The sequence below is a fragment of the Nannospalax galili genome, unplaced genomic scaffold (genome assembly GCF_000622305.1).
Source record: "Nannospalax galili isolate Female #2095 unplaced genomic scaffold, S.galili_v1.0 scaffold450, whole genome shotgun sequence".
Taxonomy (NCBI): Eukaryota; Metazoa; Chordata; class Mammalia; order Rodentia; family Spalacidae; genus Nannospalax; species Nannospalax galili.
Window position 1 is genome coordinate 3,336,923 of NW_008329134.1, and position 22,484 is coordinate 3,359,406.

Consider the following 22,484-nt stretch of genomic DNA (forward strand, 5'->3'; position numbering starts at 1 on the left):
TTGTTTGTCTTTGTTGTATATAGGAGGGCTATTTATCTTTTCATGGCCACTATACTGAAAGTGTTGATCAACTCTAGGAGTTTTCTGGTGGAATTTTTGGATCTCTTAGCTATAGTATCATAACATTTGCAAAAAGTGATAGTCTGACCTCTTCTTTTCCAATTAGCACTCCTTTAATTTCCTTCTCCTGTCTTATTGCTCTAGCAATAAGCACTGTGTTGAAAGGGAGTGGAGATAGTGGACAAAAGGGACTATCTTTAGTGATATTGCTCCTTTGACAAAGATCAGGTGGCCACATTTATATGGGTTAATTTTGGGACACTCTGCAGTGTTTTATTGACCTACCTGTCTGCTCTCTCACCTCTACTGTGCTGTTTTGATGTCTGTGACTTTACAGTAAGTTGTAAAGCGGTATCAGTTATCCCACTTGATTCTTCTCTATCCTTGTCATGGGGCCAGTTTGAGTGTTTTGCCATTTTATATATAGACTGAAGCCAGTTTCTTGTTGTTCACAAAATAACTCCCTATATTTTGACTGTGATTTCTTTGACTCTGTAGGTCAAGTTGGGAGAAACTGACATCCTGACAACATTGGATCTTCCTCTCCATGATGTGTGCAATGTCTCTCCCTTTGTTTATTTCTTCTATAATGTCTTTACTCAGAGTTTGGTTGTTTGCCTCATATACAACTTGCATGTATTTTGTCAGATTTATATTTATGTATTTCAACTTTTTGGTGTCAGTGCGAATAGTGTTGAGCTTTTAGTTTCAAGTTTAACTTACTCATGGTGCTATTAATATCTGAAATACAAAAAGTGGAGTACTGATAAATCCTACAGATGTAAAAAAGTATGATGAGATGCTATTTCCCTCTACCATAACCAAAGACCAAGAAGGAAAGGAGACTGTAGGCCAATATTCCGTCTAAACACAGACACAAGTGGTGTTTCCACAGAATCTGGCAGGGTTTGATGGGATAAAGGCATCATGGCCAAGTTGGATTTACCTCAGAAATGTAAGACAGCTTCACATCTGAAAATAAATAGAAGAAATTTACAGAATAATCTCAATTCAGGAAAACAAAAAAGATTTCATATCAGTAGATATAGGAAAACATTTGATATAATTCAGCACTCATTATTAAAAAAAAAAAAAAAAGACCCTCTCAGTAAATGGGAGACTGCTAATGGCACCTGCAAAATACTATATCCAGCATCATTTCTAAAGGTGCTTCCTCAGTAAGAGCCCAAAGCTAACATGATTAAAGTAATTAAAAGAGGAAGCGATAAGGGGCTGGGTGTGGTGACACATACCTTTAATTTCAACAAATGGGAATTCAGGAGAAGAGGCAGGTGTCTCTCAGGCCAGTTGGGGCTACAGGGAGATTCTGTCTCAAAGGAAAAAAAAAAAAGATTAAGTGATGAAAATATAGGGTCTGTATTTGAAATTAGCCTATATAATATTTCCAATCTCAGACTTAATTCGTATTTATATTTTTGTGCATTTAAATTTTTTTATTTGTTCACTTTTATTTTTATGTATATGAGTGTTTTACAGCATGTATGTATGTGAACCTGAGTGTGGAAAATCCATGGAGACCAAAAGAGGGCATTGGATGCCCTGCAACTGGAGTAAAAGATAGTTGTCAGCTGCCATGTGGGTGCTGGAACCCAAACTTGTGTCCTCTGCAAGAATATTCACTGCTCAACCGCTGAGCCATCTCTCCAGGTCCATTTTTGCTTATTTTCACTCCATTTTATTTTGAGACTCCTTATCATCTGCCCCTGCCTCTTGAGCACCATAATTACAAGTACTTATCATAATACTTGGTACGATATTTATATTTTGAGAGTAACCATGGAAGAAATTATTTCATTACAGTTAAAGTTTCTTTTTGAGGTAAAAGCTATCATTATTCCCCCAATTTGAAAATGTAGATCAAGTACTATTTGGGCAATATAAATCAATATGTTGATATTAATTTTTACTCAGCAGCATTTGCACTTAGTATTTCAGCCAACATAGGGTCTTGAAATTAATAATATACTTAAACACACACACACATTTGGAGACTGTGTAGTGTTGTCAGAGCCAATAGAAAAAAATATCTTAAATACTTAGTTGCATGGATATTTATTTCCATCATTAATCAAATACAGTATTCTAAGAGACCAAACTCTAAACATCTGTGGACATTCCTTTCATCCTTTTCTGAAAATAATCACTATGCATTTATGGTTTATGTCTATTGGCCTGGACTCTCTCTTTCGCAGTATTTATATATTGTAAACCTGCCAAACTGCCTCAGAGCCCGTGATCCTCAGTATTGGAAGGGATAAAGAACCAGCAGTGAGAGTCAGAGTTTAGAAATTGGTAGAAAGTTAATGACATAAGCAGTTTTTTAAATCAAGAATAACAGCAAAAGATTGTCGAGTTGGCACCTCATCATTAATTGCAGCTGTTTTATTGAAGAATATCCATGTGTCTGTTACAATATGAATCAAGTTTAAGGCAATGACTTGTGAGCATGGTAGCAGTTTATAAATATTTGAAGGGTATAAATGTCATGAAAAAAGGAGGCTTCGGTGTGCACCATGGAAAAAACATGGAAATCGACGTGGAGTCACGAGTTTAAGGCATTCAGCAATGCAGTTCTAGTAGGAAGAGAAAAGATTGCTCTGTGAACAGTCATTTCTCTGTTGATTTGAAATACAATATATGAGGAAATATGGCCTTGTTCTTTGTCTATAACCCTGTCTGCTTACTCTTTAAATTTTAAAGACCTATGGCCCATTTAGAGCAGTAACAGCTGAGTGAAAGAGACGTGAGCCGCTCAAAGCTCAACCATTGCAGATTGATTGGGCATCTGACCATAAAATATCCCACATGAAGGAACAGAAAAGCTTTGTGGAGATGAAGTTGGCACTGTTGTCAATAAGACACTGGAATGTTACAGAGAGAGCAGCAGTTTAAGACACTTCCTGACTAGTCAACCCTATTTCTTATTCACAGCACAAGGAAATCAGACCTTTTCCCACATCATGGCTCTACCTCTTTGCAGGGGATAAACGACTTGTTCTTTCCCTCTTTTCAGTTGTTAATTTGTTTGTGTGCTCACTCTTGTGAAATTCTGGTCACCTCTCTGGTGAACCACTATCTGCCTTAATTGCTTATCACATAATCTTAAAAGAAGCAGGAAGAGTGGGGGAAGTTTTTATTCGATCTGGAAATGGTACAAACAGCAGCAATAGCCTTTGTAAAATGGTCCAACCTGAGCATTAGTTAAAGGGGAAGCTGCTATTCAGTGTCAATTTGCTGTATCTTGATTCTATCACTATATTTAACTATGCAGTTTTGTCATACAACTGAAGTGAAAAGACTTTAACAGGAAGCAGATTCCCTAATTTGCATTAGGAAGTGGCTTGTCCTTAAACCACTAACTATGGTGTGCAGGCCCTTTACAGCATTATCTTCCATAATTTCTTTCTGATGCAATCATTTGGTTTTTAATGTGCTTAAGAGATGACCAATGATAATCTTGTTAGTACATAAGAGTTGTTACAGATGCTAGTGAGGTAGATCAGTGGGTAAAGGTGCTTGCCACCAAGCATGATGACCTGAGTTCAATCCCTTGGTTGTACTTGGTGGAAAGAAAGAACTGACTCCTGCAAGCTGTCCTCTGACCTTAACTTTTACCATAGCACGTGCATGTGGGTACCTACACACACACACACACACACACACACACACACACGAAAGTGTAAAACAAAGCAGAGTAAGTAGACAACCTATACAATGAGAGAAAAATCTTTGCCATCAGGGACACACACTACATTCAGATTCCATCTCACCAGTAGGAATAGTTATCAAGAAGACAATTGACAACAGACTTTGGCAAGGGTGCAGAGAAATAGGAACCCTTCTATATAACCTTGTGCAGCCATTGTGGAAGTCCACGTGGAAGTTCCTCAAAAAATTAAGTAGAGTCTGGGGATATAGCTTACTTGGTAGAATGCTTGCCTAGCATGCACAAAGTCCTCTGTTCTTTCCCAAGTGCCACATAAATCTAAATCCAGTGTGGTGATGCACATTGATAATCTTAGTACTTAGGAGATGTAGGTAGAGAGATCAGGAGTTCAAAGTTATTCTACGGTATATAGTGAGTTTGCATCATTAACTTGCATTTCAAGCTAACTAGGAAACTGGAGTTAAAATAATCTTTAACAATTTCCTTTCTTCTAGACTTTTTTTTTAAATAAAGTTTTTGCAGATGTGTTAATAGCCGTACTTTATGTTAAGCTCATACATTTGCTCTGTACTCAAATCCTCTTGCTATAATCGAGTTCATAATAGAGGTTAAGGGAACTGTGAAAGCGGTCTTACCATAGCTCTTGACATGCTTCCCTGTGAAGTAAAGTTGCAGAGTAGCTGCATCCAACTTCTACTTGGTCCTCATGAGAGCAGAAACTTCTGTCAATAAGTCAGATGCAGGGGTTGTGTTATTGAGAGCCTTAGCCCATCACAGCCACCTCAACTCTTATTTTATTTATGTGTGCAAACAGACTTGAAGGTAGCTTTAGCAAAGTTCAGATTGAGTGAAAAATTGTTAGTTTAGCTAAGGACTGGAAGAACATTTCAAGAGTGACAATAAGAAAAGATAATTTCCTCATTTATTTTTACTTTATGTGTATGAATGTTTTGCCGGCGTGTGTGTAAGTTCACCTGTGTTGTGCAATGGCTGAGGAGGTTAGAAGACAGTGTCAGATCACCTGGAACTGGAGTTAAGGGTAGTTATTAGATACCACATGGGGGCTGGGAATTGAACCTGGGTCCTCTGCAAGAGCAGTCAGTGCCCTTAACTGCTGAGCCATCTCTCTAGCCCCCTATAATTTGCTTATAAAGCCTTCTGAAGCCACTTTTATTGATTTAAATAAAACGAATATTTCTATTAGTTACTGAAATGGTTTATCTTCATTCTCAGTTTGGCTAGATTCAGAATCACCTTGGAAACACACCTCTGGGTATGTCGCTGCTGTGTTTGCAGAACCTCATGATGAGGGCAGGGCAGACAGGGACAGCTGCTGAGTCCAGCATGGTGTCTTGATTTGAGTGTGTTGAACCAAACTTTCAGTCCTAGAATGAAACCAACTTGTCATGATATACCATCTTTTAAATGTGTTCCTTTATTGTTTTGATTTTTAGTTACATTTTTCATCCATTGGTATATAGTCATCGTACTGAGTTCCATGCAGACATTTTCATACAAGCATACAACGCACCCTGAGTTCTCCCTTAAGCATCCTCACCTCCCTTTCTCACCCCCCTCTTCATGTTAGTCTTCTTTGTTCCCCTAGACAGTTTCTCTTCTACTTTTCGTACTACATGTATACATATGATTTTATGTGCCAACATAAAATCTAGGAACTACAAATGAGAGAGAACACATGCTAGGACATGATTAGATCAAATGAGAAAAGCTGAGGTAGGAAAGTAGCTGGAAGAGGGAAATTGGGACAGTGTTAGGGTTCACAGAGTTTAAAGAGTCCTGATGCTGTGGGATATCTAGGGGGAGGGAGAGAGAGAGGAGTGGGAAAGGAAATGAGTTGTACATAGGAGAATAGTTAAGAGTACAGAATAGAATGCGTGGAGAGTGTACACAACAATCATGACAAACGAAGCCGTATAGAAAGTAAAGCTGCAGGACTGTTAAAAGATATTTATACGAAAATGAAATTTAAAAAATAAAATGTAAAAACCCACATTAACAATAACAAAAAAGCCAAAGTGTATTAAAAATACATTAGGTTAAAAATATTGACATATCAATATATGTGTGCTGTGTGTGTGTGTGTGTGCTGTGTGTGTGTTTGTGTGTGTGGTGTGTGTGTGTGTTTGTGTGTGTGTGTGGTGTGTGTTTGTGTGTGGTGTGTGTGTTTGTGTGTGTGTGTGGTGTGTGTGTGTGGTGTGTATGTGTGTATATTTCTAGAGTGGTGGATTTTAATGTATATATTAAAAAGAAGTTGAAGTAGTTACTTATAACTGGGGGACATTGCCACATACTAGACACCAAAAACAAACAACATCAAAACCCAGTGCTCAGAATGGACTCCCTCTTGAAGCTATTAACCAGTTGTACCAGAAACCCTCAAGAAACACTGGACATTACCCCTGCTTTCCTTATCCACCATAACTTCATGGTAAGATTCTATTGCTGAAGACACTACATTCATGATCTCTAGAAAATAATCTTTAAATAATAATGACAGTAGCAGTGTGTTTTTAAAAAGTCTTCATTTTTATTTTTTCTGAGACAATAATTGAAATAATTTGAAAATTGAAAATATTATTCACTTTAATTAAAAGTGGTGACATTAATTCTTAGTACTAAGAAGTTAAGTGCTTTTGAATTTTCATTAGGGAAAAATCTTGTATCAACATTTGAGCACATGTGAAGCCCACAATTTTCTTATTTCTCTTGTATATGATAGGATATGATTGGGATATATTATATAATGAAAAGTCAAATACAAATAATCATCACTTTCTGTATGTTTGTAAGGGATGACAGAAGGCAAGAAAGAAAAAGAAGAATGAAGGAAAAGTAGAAATATTGCCCCCAAATGATAAAATTCATAAATAAAATTTGGTCAATTTATGAAGGCAAGTAACAAATAAAACATTTAAAAACAAAATGAGGTAAAAAATATGCTTAACATGTAATTTTTTAAAAAAGACAGGAATCACATAAGAAAGAAAAAAGATGAATTTTTGTAGCAGCTTCTATCTGGGACATTGCAGACTGCCAGTTTTCTGTATGAGAGGGTTATATGTATGTCAGCTGAGCTCCTACACTCTTACTTTCCTTTAGTTTATGTTGTTGCTGAGTCTGAATCAGTCATACATCTGATGTCTCCCAGGTGGTCATCACAATGCCAGTTTTCCATCTTTCCATATCAGAGCTCTCTGCTGGCCATACTAAGTTTTGAAATCTGTAAACTGAGAAAATTCTCTCAGCTTCCTAAGACATCCTGTAGCATTTCCCAGGTATTGGGAGTATGGGAAACTCCCACATCACTGAACTTGGTGGAGGCCAAGGACTTACCTTTGTATTTTCCAGACTTCCTGAGTATTAATCCCCCTCTTAGAGGGTCACAGCCGTGGGCATAATGTAGATTCCTAGTACTTGAGAGTTCTCAGGCTCCACAGCAGTAGATGGATACACGACTTCAGAATTTGATTCACTTGCTGCCCTCAGGCTCAGAGATAGGAAACTCCAGGGTAGCTCTCAGTTGTTGAGGTCTGCTCCTGGCCAGTGAAGGTAGGGCTATTTCTCCTTTTGCATATCCAGACTGCCTTATCCTCCTGGCATGTGAGTCCTTCAGCTTGTCAGTGACCAACCTTCTTACTGTCAGTATGTATCTGTCTGGCCCCACCCTTGCCCAGGGGCTGTGGCAGGCCTAGTTGAAGTTTCCAAACATGACCTGTGGGTATTCTCTGATCTGAGGTTCCTGTGGTAGTTTTCTTTTTTAAAGCATGTGTGTGTGTGTGTGTGTGTGTGTGTGTGTGTGTGTGTGTGCGCGCGCGCGCGCGTGTGTCTGTCTGACTGTCTGCAAGTTAAATTTACTGGTGGGAGGCACGTGCTCTCAGCTTCCAGGCTCCCAGCAAGGCCCCCCTCTCTGACCTTCCTTATGACAGACCAATAAATATTCCTCCAAACTACAGTTTAGGAAACAAAATGATTTATTGGAATTGCTAGCAGAGTATATGATGACACTGAGGGGTACTTACTAAGGTATGATCACCCTTGGGCCTTTTTCCCTACATTTCATCTGTATGTGGCTTCCAGACATGCTGCCAGTGGTCCAAGATGGTGAAGAGCCTTCCTTCTCTCAGGCTTCCTCTGTGCCTGTCCTTAGTCCCTTATGCAGCTAAGGCTGACTGACTGGGTGGGAGGAGTGACTGTCTTCCTCTACCCTCTGGGTAAGACATCTGTGCATTGGGCATCTTTTTTATGATCTCACTCAGTGTCTTTTACTTCCTCCATGGATTTCTAAAGCTTTTCTGTATCTTTTTCTTTGGGATAAAGTCTATTTTGTGCTCTCGTTCTGACTCCATTCTTCATCTGCTCACACAGAGAACCCAAAGGCAGCCTCTGATCTGTCCTCCATCTTATTCTCTAAACACTTATTTGAATTATAAGTGAGGAGCAGATGGATTGATGGCTTTCCCCACTCTTGGTGGTCCTAGCCAACATAATAAAACACAAAATATGTAAAACCTTTACTTAAGAAGAAAGGTGTAAAATTTATGTTTTTATTGTTTATATTACTGGGTCAATAAATGTTTTATATTTGGTAAGGATCGATACAATATAAAGTGTAAATGAAGCCAAATTCTGAATTGCTGTGAAACAGCAATGAAAATGTAGAAATGAGAAAGCATTCCATTCACTAAAGATAAAATTAGAGATAAATACACTGAGCAGCATATTTAATTGGAAAGATTCAGAACCACTTGTATAGACTTGTATTGAGTCAGGAGGGAAAAAAAAACAAATGCATACTGTCTTCTTCCTTACTGATATAACAATGTTATATTTTTATAAACATAAATATAATGACATCCCTATTAGAGTCCCAACCAAGAAGCAGAGAGTGATTAAGCATGCTGCTTCTCAGCTCCTTTCTACACTTTTACAGTCCAGAATCCTAGCTAGGACATGGTCCTGCCCATATTTAATATAGATCTTCCCACTTTAATTAATAGTCAGGTAACCTCCCCCCCCCCCCCCAGGCATTTCCACAGGCCTGTCTTCAAGGCAATTCTGGAACTTATCAAGTTGACAACTGACATTAACCATCACAGTATGCGTGTTCTCTTTGTTCTTCAGATTGAGGCTGGACTGGGCCACAGGAGGGCCATATCTGTGGCCTTTAAAGAGTATTGAGTAGATGCCTCTTACCAGGTCAGAATGCCATGCTATCACAATACATGCTTTTTTCCCCCTGTGCCACTACAGTTGCATCAACCACTCCATCATACAGGATGCTAATTTTGAGCAGAAATGCAAACCACCCAAAATGAAACTACATTGTGATCAGTGAATACATAGCTTTCATTTTAAAATACGATGTGCCATTTGTTATAGCAGCATAACTTAGCCTTTTCTTACTGGCAAACATGTTTGTAAGCATGTGTAAAATGTGGAGGTTTATAAACTAGTTCACTAAAGTGGGCCACTAGTCAGGGATGATATGTGCAGATTTTGGAAAAACAAATGAGAAGGTCAAGGAAGCAGAAATGGATAAATAAGTAAAATAACTGATTACATCTTTGGGAAAGCATGTAAAACACGATGCCATTCTTATAAACTGGTATATGTCTATGGCTATGTATGCATATGCAGATACATGAAAAGCACTAAAATGTTAATGGTCATGATCTTAGGGTAGTGTGCTATCAGATGAATTTTTACTTTAAATCATTGAACTTTATACTATTTGGATTTTCTAAATGTTTATGTTATTGTAATGGTTATTGTTAAGTGTCAATTTGCCAGAATCTAGAATCACCTTGGAGGTGGGCCTCTGGGCATGCCTGGGATTATCTAGACTATGTGGATACGGGAAAACCCAACTTGACTGTGGGCAAGGCCGTTTCCTGGGCAGGGGATCCTGGACTGTATAAGATGGAGAATAGGAGCTGAACACTAGCTCACATGCATTTGTCCCTCAGCTTCGTGATTGCAGATGCAGTGTGACTAGCTCCCTCAAATTCTTGGCATTGTGACTTCCCCACCATGATAGTCTGTAACCTGAAATGTGAACCAGAATAAACCTTTTCTCCCTTGTTTTTGACAGAGTATTACAGCCATGGGTAAAGAAACTGACAGTCATCTAAGCAGAAAAATAATTTAAGCAGAAATGTACAAAGCTATTTCACTGAGCAGGAAACCCGTGCTAAACCCAGAGAATAGGAACCAATTTTGTGTTTTGAACTAAGTAGCTTCTCATCTCAGTGATGGTGGCCCCTTTCCTTCTCGCAAATTGTAGATTAGTTCCAAAATATTCTTAGAATCCGACAGTTATATAGAACAGAAATCATGATATTTTCACTAGTGTTATTTAGCTGAATGCCAGTTCATGAGGTAAAGAAGACAACTGATATCCAGTTGCTCCTAAGTGCCACCCACAGGGGCATATTATTCTTGTGTCAGGGTGTATTTTTGTCTCTCATGTTGGTTGGGGTACCTAACATGTAGGGGTCAGTGACAATGGTCATATTGTCAGAATTTACAATCAAACAATTTATCTAGATGGGAAATTTAGAAACCAACTGCCACAATCTGGAAGAGACATTGTGAAACCACAAGAAAAGGCATCTTTCAGTTCCTTGTGCTTTGGGACTAGTCTGACCTGCCAGATGCCTCCTTTTAACCAATTTTTGCTTGCCACTTAAAAATAGGGTAATGCTTAAAAGAAAAGAAGTTATGGGGCCTGGAGAGATGGCTTAGTGGTTAAGAGCACTGCTTGTTCTAGAAGAAAACCCAGGTTTGAATCCCAGCATGGTGGCTAACAACTGTCCATAACTCCAGTTCCAGGGGATCTGACACCCTTGTCTGACCTCCATGGGCAATGCAGGACACGAATGCCCTTACACACATGTAGGCAATACACTCATACATATATAAACTAATAAAAAAAAAAACAGCAAAATAAAAGCCAAGACTTAATAACATGAAAATTAGAGAGAGATGATTATAAAAACTTTGAAAGTAAAAAAAAAATTTAAAAGAAATCTTGGAATTTAAAGGCAAGTATTAGCTACAAGAGGAAATTAATGAGAGTTATAAAATAGGGTATGTAAATGAAGAACGTATGATTAAAAATGGTTAGAATAATAAAGGAAGGCAGAGCCCAGTTGTTAAATAGACCTTTTGCACTGAGACCGTAGGCAGTCCCCGAGCTTCCTTCTTGATTCATGGCTGGGAGTCTTGGCAGGCATCCCTGGGCTTTGAGTTTCCCAGATAGGCGATTTCACCGGAGCAGAGCTAGAGGGGAGAGGGTGGGGCTTGGGCATGAAGGTCCCTTCCTGTATTCTCCCTAATATGATCTCACCCCTAGTTCCAGTCAAGCAAAGGTCACCACACTCTGCATCTCCCTAAACATAAGGTTGATACAATCTTTATTTTAAAACATTTAAACATTTGAATTTTTTGTGCTAGTTTATTTGGACAAAAATAAAGATTCAAATGAAACTAATCTTAGCAAAAGCCCCTAAATTTTACACATAGCTATTTACTCCCATTTTGATGCTATCTCTTAACTTGAAAAACTGATTTAAATTATACAGCTATGCCGAGACCAATTTATAATACAAAATTATAGTGTTTTTTCCATTTTTGTACAGGAAGTTCTTAAAAGTCAGCCATCTCTGACATTATCTCCTGTGTAATGTGAGTCTATGGATCAACAAATAGTTTTACTAAGACTTCGATTGTGTCTTCTAATTAAATGCAAAGAACTTTTCTTAAATTGATGTGACCGAAGTTTGCATAGTGAATAAGCTTTGTCTTAGAGTCATCTGAATTCATTTCATTCAATCAATAATTATGTCATGAGCAGAATGGTCTGATTGAAACAAATACTTTTTAATAAACTTTCACCTTGATTTGATTCTCCTTTGGTTAAATCTATTGTGGTAAACCAAGTTATGTGGTGTATTTAAATAGTACACAGACACTCTGTGAGGTGATAGGCATTAAATGTGATTCAGAAAGATCTATAAATTAGGGAGAATTGTATAATGCATTCAAAGGAGGTCTTATCAGAAGTTGTAAGTGGGAAAAGGCCAGCAACAAGACCATCTGGGGAAGTATACATTAATGATTCTCTGATTCATTTCAGAATGAATGACATCCTTCCTTGACTTACAATTTCAGCAATTATAATCCTTAAAATAATTATTCAGGGGCTGGTGAAATGGCTCAGCAGGTAAAGTCACTTGCTGCCAAGCCTGATGACCTAAAATTGATCCCTGGGACCCACATAGTTTGAAAGTGACTCCTTCAAGTTGTCCTTTGACCTCTACACAGTCCTGTGATATGCATACATCACATGCATATGCAAATATATAAATAAATACATAAATGTAAAAAAAATTAAAAGTTATTCAATAAAGAATAACAAGAACATAAACAGAATTATCTCTTAAGGACTAGCAATTGTTGACTATTTCAGTTATACATTTTAAACTAGGATGAGTTTATGTCAAAATAGTTCTCTGGTTTAAATTGGATTTGAAGCCACAGCCTGAAGGAGACCCAGGTATCAGTGAACCTTCTAGAAACTGAGAAGACAGTAGGTGTGGCGGCATCACCATATAAGTAGCATGACAAAATTCTCAGCAGAGTTGCCCTGTAAGAGCCATGGAACTCAACATGGAAAAGCTGCCTGCATTGCCAGGGTCATGGGACCTTCCCGTGTCAGGAATCAACTTGATGAACAAAGTTAACATGGATTTCAGATGTTGTGCATCAAGAATGATTTAAAAACTGTGTTTCCCTGATTACTGAAGCACTTAATGGGATATTGTTAGTGTTTATTTTTAACTTTCCTCTACTATAAGTTTTAGTGATAAGCTGACCAGAAAGGTACAGTTCATCCCTTTTAGCAAATATGCCAAATGGCATAGCTTATATAGGAGGTAATTGGTTGTACAAAATGCACAAAATTATTGTTTTGAACCCTGGACTTCTGATCATATCTTCATTTCAGAGGCATCTTATTAAATATGTAGATGCATTGCATACTTACATATTCTTTCTTGCTTTTAAGCATAAAAGACCCATTCCTTGGTATTATAGGAGTTACAGATACTATTGACAATGAACTAAAATTTTGTCCAGTGTATAGAAAACAGGTTGTTCTCTGGTTTAACCAATATTACTGTTGGTGGTACCTCACACTGGGGAGAAAATAGTGGTTTGGAAGTGTGTGTGTGTGTGTGTGTGTATGTGTGTGAGTGTGTGTGCGTGTGTGTGTGTGTGCGTGTGTGTATTATACAACTCAGACTTTTTACACTCTGGAGAGCAGGTCTTGGTGTTAGGTTGGCTGATCTTACTGTTATCCTGATGACTTTGCTTTGTACATGAGGACTCTTGTGTGACATGAAGCTTGCCACAGTCCCTAAGGAAGAAACCAGAATATTGTGGACTGGCTGCCTGATGTGAAAGGCTGTAGAGATGAAGCATGTGATGAGTGACAGGAACCAAACACAGGGGCTCATTTGAAAAGTCTACATTTTTCACATGATCCTTATGGCTTTTCTGCCAGGCATGCCCCTGAATTTGGTTGCCAGCTTGAATTCAAGGATAATGTTTTAACTTTTTTTGAAGTCTAGGTCTCCCTACCTCCTACCCAAAGAGAACCTGCTCAGAGAGGAATATTGAAAAGCATGTCCACTGCTTACCTGCAAAACTTGTATTTTTAATTTTTGCTAATTTTTTTTGGTCCTTTTGAGACAGGGTCTCCCTGTAGCCCCAGCTGTCCTGGAACTCACTATGTAGACCAGGCTGGCCTTGAACTCACAGAGATCCACCTGCCTCTGCCTCCCAAGTGCTGGGATTAAAGGCGTGTGCCACCACGCCCGGCAATTTTTGATAATTTTATACAATATAATTTTTTTATCATATTTGGACCCCCCTCTCCTATCTGTCCCACCCCTTTCTAGCCCCCTTCCCAATTTCATATTCTCCCCTCTCTCTATATATATAATGTATATATGCGTATATATGCCTACCAAGTCAAATTTGTGTCCCCAAATGCCCTTTGGTATGGTATGGGTCTAGCAACTGGAACCTGGATGTGCCAGGAGTAACAACCCAAGGAAGATGACTGTCTTCATCTCAGGAGCTGTTATCAGTCGCCAATAGTCCCTTAGTTAGGGTTGGGGGTTTTAATTGACTTCCTCACTTCTCTACGGGGATTTTGTCTGGCTTGAGCTTACATGGGACTTGTGCATGCTGTCACCACTGATGTGAGTTCGTATGAGTAACGGCCCAACTATGTGGGAAACTTTGTTTTCCTGTGGTCATCTACCACCTCTGGCTCTCACAATCTTTCTGCCCCCTCTTCAGCAGTGATTCCTGAGCCTTGGGAAGTAGAAATAGAATGCAGTGGTATAAAGGGGGGAAAAGGAATAATGGAGTAAGACAGGGTAACTGCGTTGGGGAATGGGAGCACAGGGCAGAGGAGGAAGCATGGGTAGGGATAACTGACACTAAAGGCCCTTAGAAAAGATCCCATGGAAACTGCCACTGTAGAAGCTTCTTAAAACACTTCTATGTTTTCTCATCCTATGCATGCTTCCTCTTCCCCTGGCCTGTCTGTCTAATCACCTCCTGTATGCTTTCCTAATTTGACTTTTGGTCCCAGAATTGTCGGACCTCTAGGATTTTTCCCACCTTCTCTACAAAGCAATGATGTTAATCACCTTGTATCCCTTTTTAGAATCATTTATGAATTCATACTGGTAGTACCATTCTTGCAGACAGTTCATTCCAGGCACGAACATTCTTAGGCATGCCTTGGGCAAAACTAGGATCAATATTAGACTGGAGAAAGTAATTGAATGCACTGTAAATCAGTTCAAGCTAATTCTTACCTCAATAAACTGCTTTCCAAAGGATTCTAGCCAGATTAGTGTAGTTAAAGCTTATAGCAGTGACCACATCTGAAATGGAGATCCAGTTCCATTTCATCTAGTTTAGTGCTGGTCTTATTCATTTACCAAGTTTACTATGCAGTAGGAGAATATTAGGAGTGGTTTCTTCATTTGGCATCATAAAATTTTGTGTTTCTGAAAGAATTAATTTCTTGGAGCATTTGTATCAGCAGTGTACTTTGAGCTCAATAGAGTAATTTCATGTAGAGAAATAATTTGATTCCTGAAGTAGGAAGGGGTTAACTGAATATTTATAAAAATGTAAATAAGGAAATACCCTTTCCAACATTAGTCCTTTGCTTTGCTTTTCTTTCTTTTTCTTTTTCTTTTTTTTTTTTTTCTTTTGGTCTTTTTGAGACAGGGTCTCCCTGTAGCCCCAGCTGTTCCAGATTCACTATGGAGACCAGGCTGGCCTTGAATTTATGGAGATCCCCTGCCTCTCTCTGCCTCCTGAGTGCTGGGATTAAAGGTGTGCTTGTCCTTTGCTTTTTTAATGGCAAAAATCATCCATATTTGAGGATATGAAAACAGAAAGCAGCATAACTTTTAAGCTCAATATTATAAGGAAATGGGGAAATGAAAGAAAGAATGCTAAAACTATGCAAAATATGTCCATTTGAAACGTAGTTCATAAAATTCCAAACTTTGACCTAGACTTTTAAATTGAACAAACACCAAAAATTAGATGTTTTTAGGCACCAAATTGTTCCAAAGTCAAAAGAAAGGAGACTCTTTCCATTAAAAGGATAAAATGTATGATGTAAAGGTCATTTTTCTTTGAGGAAGTATTCGTATACAGCTTTTTTAAACCTACCTAAACATCTTATTCATGCACCATGTTTTTTCAATCAGTTCTTGGCATGTATCTTAAATTGGAACTGAAACTGTTCCATCGAAGCCTCCCAAAAACGAGAAATGAAAAATTAAGTGCTGATTTCAGGCCTATTGAAGTCTCTGCCTAAGTCTTCTTTTGAGAATTAATAGTGCCAAAGATATTTGACTTGTGACTTATTTACCATTTGGCTGAAGTGGAAAAATAGGTCTTTATGTTTTCACATCTTTGCCTCCAGGGCCAGCGATTTCCTTCCGGTGAGTGCCTCTGAAGATAATGAAGTTTTATGAAAAAGTAGGGCTTGTATTAAAAACCAGATACGCTCTTGGTCTCCAATGGAGATACCTGTTTACACTTGATGAATGAATAATGTATAAAGTTTGTGTTGTCTTTTGTGAAAAGCTTAGAACTTTTGATACTTGTTGTATAATATACTGAGCAACCAAACTACAGCACAACTCATTACCATTACGATGTGGAATAAGTAGATAAAATAAATGGTATCACCATATGAATCTATGTGACTGTAGAGAAGACGCCTGTGGAAGGAGGAGAAAACTATTATTAAACCAGAACATTATGAGATGGGAAAGATTCTTAAAATCGTTCAGTTCAAACTTAGACAACATTAAGATGCAAATAATTTGGGGTTGCTTTCTAAATTACCCACATTATTTAGGGCAAGAATGAAGCCCCACTTCCAGAATACTGTTCTGAAAATTAATAAAATAAATGTCCACCCTGTACTTTACTTAGAAAGGGATCTAAAGTAATTCAGTTCTCACAGGCATGGTCAAACTATACATTGGGAACTCCATGATTCAATTAGAACAACAGCATCAAAAATCATTTCTGTTTTCATTTGAGGGCAAACCACAAATAACTCTAGCACACAGTTGGCAAAAAACTAAATTTCCATCTAAACCTGTGTTTTATTTATCTGATTTCCCATCTGACCAATGTCCAAGTCAGTCAGTTTTGAACCCAAAGACACTATTGGATAGCTATAGGTGAGGAACTTAATTACTGCATATGACCTTTGAGGAACACTAAAATTCTTTGGGTTAAAATTCACTTCTGGAACTAAGGCATCAGTTTTACAATTAACTGAACATTGAACTCATCTGAAGGGGCTTTAAAACCATGGATGCCAGGGCTGGGAAGATGACTCAGTAGTTAGGAGCACTGACTTCTCTTGTAGAAGACCTGGGTTCAATTCTGAGCACCCACATAGCGGCTAACAATTGTCCATAACTCCAGTTTTAGGGGATTCAATGCCTTCTTCTGACCTCCATGGGCATTGCATGACATGAGTGCACTTATACAAAGACAGGCAATACACTCATACACATAAAAAAACAAACAAACAAAAAAACCCCAACAAAAAAGGAAAAAAAAAAAAAAACCCAAAAACCCAAAACAGGTTCCTGGGCCATAACACAGAGGTGTTTATTTAATTAGAGGTACTCTATGGTTATCAAAATTCGAAAGCTCTCTCTAGGTGAATCTAATGTAGAAGTAAGTTTAGAACCACTGGGGGAAAAATGGTAACAGTCCTACCAGGTGATTGGGGGCTTGTGAAATCTAGGCTCCCATTCCAGTTTTCAGTTGTATCTAGTCTTATGTCAAAGCCCCTGTGTCTTTCAAGTAACAAGTGCTATCATGGTAGGGGAAACAGGAGTGCAAGCCAAGCACACTGCCATGCTGGGTAAGAATCCACAGCATGCTTCTGGCCCTTTCAGGATGATGCGCACAGGTGTTCTGTAGAGTAGTGCATTAGCAATCAGTGTTGAATACAGTTTGATTTTGCTTTGCATATTGTTGATTAAGTATTTAATGTGAAAGTAATTCCCAATTGCCAAAATTATAGAAGGGACTCGTTACATTTTTCTGTAGTCTAGAAACAATTCCCGTATAATATTTGTTTAATGTGTAAAATATACCCATTCAGACTGCTATAATTTTATCCTAAGTAGCCACTACATTAATTTAAAATGTAAAGTTCTCTAAATAAAGTTATCTGTATGAGAGTTAAAAATATTTTTGATGTATGTGGTATGGGTTTCTGGGGGCACCGTATGCATAACTGGTGGAGTGCATGTGCTTGTGCATGTGGAGGGAAGGAGATGTAGGGAGTCTTCCTCTTTTGATCTCCATCCTATTTTTGATAGAGACTCTCATTGAATTGGAAACTCACTGTTTTGGCTAGCTGGCTGGCCAGTGGGCTCCTGGAATCTGCCTGTGTCTGCTCTCCAATGCTGAGGTCACAGACATGGTAGCCTTGCCCAGTTTTTATGTGGGCGCTGAGGATTTGAAATCAGGTCCTCTGACTTTCACAACAGATACTTTTACCCACTGAGCCATTGCTCCAACCCATACTTTATTTTAATTTACTAATACATCATAACTTGACACACTTTCAAGCTGTAGTTCATATTGAAACTTCATATGCTTTATAGTACTTCATATTAATGTCACTTCTCTTCCGCCACTGAACCTTTGCTGCCGCCTCAGAATCCAGCAGTGAGTACCATTCATGTCATATCAGCTGGTTCTCAGTTAGAAAATCCTAAATATTCTTAAATAGCCATACAATACAAATTCATTTTAATTATATTTATTTTATATATATATATATATATAGTGTGTGTGTGTGTGCGTGCGCATGTGCAACAGTGTGCATTCTGAGGAAGTCAGAAGACAACTTTTGGGAGTCAGTTACTTCTCCACCGTGGGTTCCAGGGTATTAAACTCATGTTTGCAAACTAGCATTGCAAGTCCTTTTACCCTCTGAGCCATGTCTCTGGTCTTATAATTTTATCTACAGTGATTATGAGGTAGTTAAAGGTAGGGTGTTTTCACAGATTCTTAACAGATGTAACACTTTTTTTTCTGACATTGTTCAATACCCTTTTACTTGGTGCCTTCTTGAGAGGAAATGATTGACAAGTTTTCATGTTTTTCAATTATAATCACCAGTCCTGCACCCCCCACAACAGCTTCTCCATCTTTTAGTTCCCAGGCTACTCCACTTACCACCGTAACCTGGATGTTTTTCCCTTTGCAAGAAGTAGCACTGTGACTGGTTGTTACAGTTCCTTATCCAAGGCTGGCAGAGAGCCCATGGAGTGTCATTCACACGTTTGGATTGGATTCAAAGATGTTCCCACAGGTGAAGGAAGGCTCTTCATAGAGCCTACAATAGGCAATGATAGCAGAATCCTAAGCATTTTTTTTTAAAGAAAGGATCATATTTTAAAAATTAAATTCTTAGCTGTGATGAGTCTGGTTTCATATAAAGTAGCCGGAAGTCTTGGGCTCACATATGAAAGCCCCAGTGTCCCTTGCTCGTCTTCTCTTCCTGATTGCAGAAGTCAGAGAGAGCCAAATTTGTTAAAATTTTAACAGTCTGACCTCTGACAGTAAGTAAGCTAATGGGTTACAGATTGAAAGAAAATGCATTTTGAGATCCATGTGAATTCCCTTTTTCTAAGTTCTTTACTCATTATATATTTAAAGGTCACCAGTGCACACGGATGTTTCAACTTTCTGGGAATCCATTCACTGCTGGTTACTTAAATGAAGCTGCCCTGCTTTTTATTACAGACTGGTATTTTTAAGTCTGTGCATTCTGATCTTCTAACTGAGAAGGAGAACACGATAGCTTGGTTTCAGCACCCTGAACCATGATGAGGAGGTTTCCTAATTCTCAGGATGACCATGGGACCCAGATGTGATGTTGCTTCATTTGCACAAACAAGAGACTCCTATTTTTACCACACTGAGCCAAATCTGATTTGTGGAAGCTTTAGGGAAAATCCTGCCAAGATTCTATTTTTACAATTAAAAAGAAGTCTGACATATATTATCAAACTATCATCAATATTGTTCTTTTTTAAAAGTGTATTTTTATCACATAGGCAAGGAGTGTGTGTGTGCGTGTGTGTGTGTGTGTGTGCGTGCGTGCGTGTGTGTGTGTGTGTGTGTGTGTGTCTGTGTGTGACTGTAGATGGGTAGGTAAGTAGTTTGGTAAATGTGCCATCCATGGCTGTGTGCAAGCTAGAAGTGGACTTTGGGTGTCTTCCTCTGTTGCGCTATCCCTAACCGTTTGGGACAGTTTCTCACTGACCCTGGATCTTCCTGTTTCACTTTGGCTACACTGGCTACCAGAGAATCTCTAGGACTTGCCTGTCTCCACCATCCAGAGATGAGGTTATAGGCATGTACCCCATGGCTAGCTTTTTATGTGGAAGATTCAAACTTGCCTCCTCATCATTGCATAACAAACACCTTTACCTACTGAGCCATTTCCCCAGTCATGGACAAGAGTTTTGAGTAAGAAATTTACCAAGACCTTGGTGTTTCTCACACGTGAATATGTGTAGAAATTATCTGACATGTCATTGCATGATACTGGCTGGGGTGGGGTCCTTGGTCCTGCTGGTTTGATAACTACACTTTGAATGAGAAGGTTCTGGCCACAACCCCTGGTTTACATCTCAAACACTTGGAGAGCTCTATGCCCTAGATTCTGATTTGGGTTGGGTCTGAGAACTTGTATTGCCAAACAAGTTCCCAAGTGATGTTGCTGCTGTTCCAGGAACTCACCTTATATCCACTGGGATAGAGCCTTATTGCTCAGGCTGCTTCCCAGGATGCATCAGCATGAGCTTTATGTGGAAACTTGTGAGACATACAGAATCAAGCTGAGCATGCTCACTCATGTCTGCAAGCCCTTTGTGGACCCACAGTGAGGCCTGCTACAAACAAACAAACCAGGAAGTTCAGAATCTTAGGTCCCTTCCCCATACCTATGGAACATGAATTTGAGAAGTGCTAGATAGTCTCTTAGGTCCTCTAAATCATTGGCTCTCTGCTTTAGCTTTGTATTAGAACCAAGTATGAAGCTTTGAAAATTTCTGATGCCCTGGTCAAACCTCAGAACAATTGCATCAAAATCTCCGAGGGTAGGGCCAAGGCATCAATTTCTAAAGTGCCCCCTAGGATTCCAGGGTCCAGTCAAGTTTGAGACCCACACCATAGTAGACAGAACTGGAGAAGATGAGAAGAGAAAGAGGAAGACAAAAAAGAGAAGAGGAGGAGGAGGAAAAGGAAGAGAAGGAGGAGGAGGGGAGGAGGAGGAGGAGGAGGAGGGGAGGAAGAGGAGGAGGAAGAGGAGGAGGAGGAGAAAATCAGCTAAGGTCTTCCTCTAGGAGCTCTCTTCTTCTTTTAGAGGTTCTGATTCCCCAGGCACCTACCTAGTCAGATAAGATCGGAGGAGGAGGAGGAGGAGGAGGAGAGCATATACACATATACACACTGGCTCTGTTTGGTCTCACTTGGGCTCTAGTTTTTCCATATAAATTTCAGCTAAGTGTTCCTGTATTCTGCAACCTGTGGACATACAATACCTTAGAACATAAAATCCACAGGCATCTGGGCTGTTTCTCCAGTCCACTCTCAATTTTGAACTTGTATATTCCCTTCTCTATCCAATTTAATGGGGACATAAAGTTTCTAGTTATGCGTAGTATGTCCGGGAAGAAGAATAAACTATTTTAGAAAGATAAGGTAATTTTACAGATAAGAGAACCCATGGTGGGATAGATGAAAGAGAGTAAAACACTGTCCCTGAGCAGGTACTGGTCATTTTCTCTAACAGCATAGATGTGTCTTATGTAAACATGTGAGCTCTTACTTGCTCTAAGCCTGTCTGATTGCTCTCAAACTTTATTCTTTCCTAGGTCAGTATAGTGTTGTCATTTGACTATTGATTTTGTAAAATCTGTCTTGTATTACCTACCTATGAAGAAGGATTAGATTGTTCTCGTTTCCAAGGGTTATAAAGAATGCTTTTAATTATGGCCAATGTTTCTTAATTTCATGTCCCAGGAAAGGGTGATCAACATTGCTGACCAACAACCATTGGAATTTCTCTGTTCATGAGAGATGGGATCAATTTTCCTCTAGCAAGACAAGTATAGCTTATGAAGAGCCTGGGCCTGATTCTAAGTGTGCTCCTCAGTGAGGAGGAGCATGTTTGAAATGTTTTCTCTCTTTGTATCTCTGTCAGCCTTTTAATTGATTTAAATCTTTTTTATTTTACTCCTACCAGCTGTCAGACTACGATTTCCCCTAAGTATACTAGCCTGTTGTCTGTATCCATGAATTCGTCTCATGCTTCCTCCACTTCTTCCCCAAGGCCTGTTGATCTTGGTCTCTTCCGTTCCTCCTGGTTCAGACTACACAGAACGCCTCTGCCAAACCTCATGCCTTTCATATGCAGGTGTCCTTGTTAGGACTCTGCACATCTTAATACTGTCTTTGCTGAGGGACACAAGTACAGCTGCACACAGATCAAGATGTGGCTTAATTCTTGGTTCTTTATCCTTTTGCTCAGGTTGAAAACAAATCTCCATCATAAACATTATTAAGGACATCACTGAGGAAAGCAGACTGTAAATCATGGCATTTTTATGACATGAAACACTAAAAACACCTTCCATCATGCTAGTAAATGTTGAATGACTCTATTTGGGTGGGGTTAGAGGTTTGATGTATAGCATTTGTTAATCTCTATGGTATAAACTCCTGTCATGGCTGATTTCATGCTTTTGGGAAGAGATGTGCCTGGTAGATTCTTGCAAATCCGCATGAGTTAGAGCAGGCTCTGCTCACTAAGGCTAAGTGCCGAAACACTTTAGCATTTGCAATGCTTTGACTTTTGGATTTCATTTCCCTTTCATTTTCAAGTGGCACAAAGTCTCATTCATAAGAAGGGATTGTAAAGGCATATTTTCACTGGTAGATGTTTCTTAGCAATTTATTCCCTTTGGTCCCTGTCTTACAGTTATCTCAAAAGTAATGTGAAGTTTCTAATCTGCCAGAATTTTTATAAAACTCTGAGACTGAAAAGCAAAGCAGCTCA

General features: G+C 38.9%; 2 long non-coding RNA genes across 4 annotated transcripts in view; both read left to right on the top strand.

Moving 5' to 3' along the window:
- The window catches only part of LOC115070286, a 1,624-nt gene extending 458 nt beyond the window's left edge, over positions 1–1,166 (top strand). Inside the window, exon 2 of the long non-coding RNA XR_003849470.1 lies at positions 559–1,166. This is a non-coding gene — a long non-coding RNA (uncharacterized LOC115070286). The remainder of the gene's footprint in view (positions 1–558) is intronic.
- LOC115070280 overlaps positions 1–22,484 on the top strand; it is a 123,593-nt gene that overhangs the window by 8,533 nt on the left and 92,576 nt on the right. The window lies entirely within an intron of this gene.